The sequence below is a fragment of the Fragaria vesca genome, linkage group LG7 (genome assembly GCF_000184155.1).
Source record: "Fragaria vesca subsp. vesca linkage group LG7, FraVesHawaii_1.0, whole genome shotgun sequence".
In the NCBI taxonomy this organism is placed as follows: Eukaryota; Viridiplantae; Streptophyta; class Magnoliopsida; order Rosales; family Rosaceae; genus Fragaria; species Fragaria vesca.
In genome coordinates this window covers 11933556-11935778 of record NC_020497.1, presented here as the reverse complement: position 1 = coordinate 11935778, position 2223 = coordinate 11933556, and positions in this window count along the sequence as shown.

Genomic DNA, 2223 nt, shown 5'->3' with positions numbered 1-2223 from the left:
TCCGTTAGACTGATGACATGGCTGTTAAAAATTGCCACGTCAGTTGAGAATTATATGAACTGACTCATATGCCTTTGTCAAATTTCACTCCCTTTTCGACCCTAATCTCATCGCCTCTTCTCATCAGATTCATACTCTCCTTTCAATAAACTCATCGCTTCTTCTCTCTCAAAACCCTCTTTCGAAAACCCATCGCCTCTTCTCTCTCAAAACCCTCTTTCGAAAACCCATCGCCTCTTCTCTCTCAAAACCCTAAATTCACTTCTTTGAATCTATCGCGCATACCCAATTCTCCGTTAAGACAGCAGAAACCCCATAAAGTTTGAAACCATTGAGGGTTGGGTGTTTCAACAATGGAGGTGAAGGACATCGTGGTTTGGGTTTGTCGAGAAGAAGGGGACATGAACGATTGGATTCGACCTTATGGTGAGTTTCGATTCCAAAAATTTATGGGTTTCAAAATTTAGGGTTTATGGGTTTCAATATCCAGATAATTTGGAATATGTGGAATCTGTTTTTGATGGTTTTGATATCTAGATAATAGATTATGGTGGGCTTATGACTTTTTAGGGTTTTGAGTTTCTGGGTTTGAATTGGGAGTATATTTGTGGCTAGGTTTTGAGTTTCTGGGTTTGGGAGTATATTTATGGCTGGGTTTTGTGTTTCTGGGTTTGGGAGTATACAACTTTATTTGTAAGGTATTTGTATAAGTGTTTATTTGAAAAGTATTTGAATCTTGTGGCTGCATTTTGACACGAGTCATTCACTGAGCATGGTTTGGCTCACTACTCAGTGTGTTTGTGTTTCCATTGCATTTTAGATTTCTTTTGGGAAGAGTCTGAGTTGTGAGTAAAGTGGTAAGTAGTTGAGACTAGAAACCGCTGTCTTTGGAAGTGGTCGAGAGACTAGCAACTCCTCCTGTAAAACAAACAAAGAAAGATTAGACATTGAACAAGTTCAAATTATACAATACACTATAATTAGCCTCCAATGATATCATAGAACAATGCTAAGCATCCAAACGGTTAATCCAATACCCTTAAGCTACAGTTACGTGCAATACCCTAATACATATCTACTATATATCTAATGTATTAATACATATGTAATGTATATCTAATTGAGTACCACATAATACATATCTAATGTATATCTAATTGAATACCCAATACCCTTAAGCTATAGTTACTCCTATACCTTTTTTTGAAGGAACTACTTGGTTTCTAATATCAGTGTTTTTTGTCTGATTGAGGTAGTGTAGTTTATTTTGTTATTTTGGCATGTACCTCTTTATGGAGGCAATTATATAACCTACCCCTTTTGGCATGTACCATTCCCCTTTTGGTATAGTAGGGCATAATAAGATAACATGCCATAGGCATTTGCCTCCAAAGGAGAACAAGAAGAGGAAGGCTGGCAATGAAGGGCATCAAGTTTCTAATAAGGTATTGGAGTTTTCTAATCATCTTAGAGTACTCTTGTTTTACTAACTTTTATGGTTATTTGTGTCACTTATTGTGTACAACATTATTGCAGCCGAAGAAACCAAAGCGACCTCCTATGACTCTGAATGAAATGAGGGCAAAAGCAAGGAAGAATGCCAATAACCAAAAGGTAACAATTCAGCTATATTGCATCCATTAAAATGATTCTAACGTATTTTCTTTCAACCTGTATAAGCTCTTTACATTCATGTGTTTTTGTTGGCTTAGGAAAAATATGTTGCTGCAAAGCTGGCAGCAACCAAGTCATCCTTATCCACAATAAGGCCTTCACAAGTTGGAGGAAGACTAGTCCAAAGTGCAGCTGCCCCAACTTCAAGGGTAACCCAAAACACAGTTGCCCCGACTTCAAAGCCAGCACAAAGCTCAGCTGCCCTAAATTCAATGCCAAGGCAAAGTGCATCTGCAACTTCAACAACAACATCTCAAAGAATCAAAAATAGGTCAGTTAAAGGAGATGAGTAGTGCTAAACTCTAGCATAGGCAGAATATTAGACATCCTATTTTTGTGCAACTAAGTGCGATGTAATTTAGTTGCTAGCTCTAATATTTTGTTAGGATGATTAGAGCTAAATTCCATACATACTACAACAGTTTATGAGGGATGTAATGTGGCTTTTGTGGTCATTTTTGTTAAGCTACAGTATGCCAAACATATTTCTGCCTATTATGACTGAACTCTGTTAGAGTTCTAAATTAATGGAGATCTACCTATTATTGT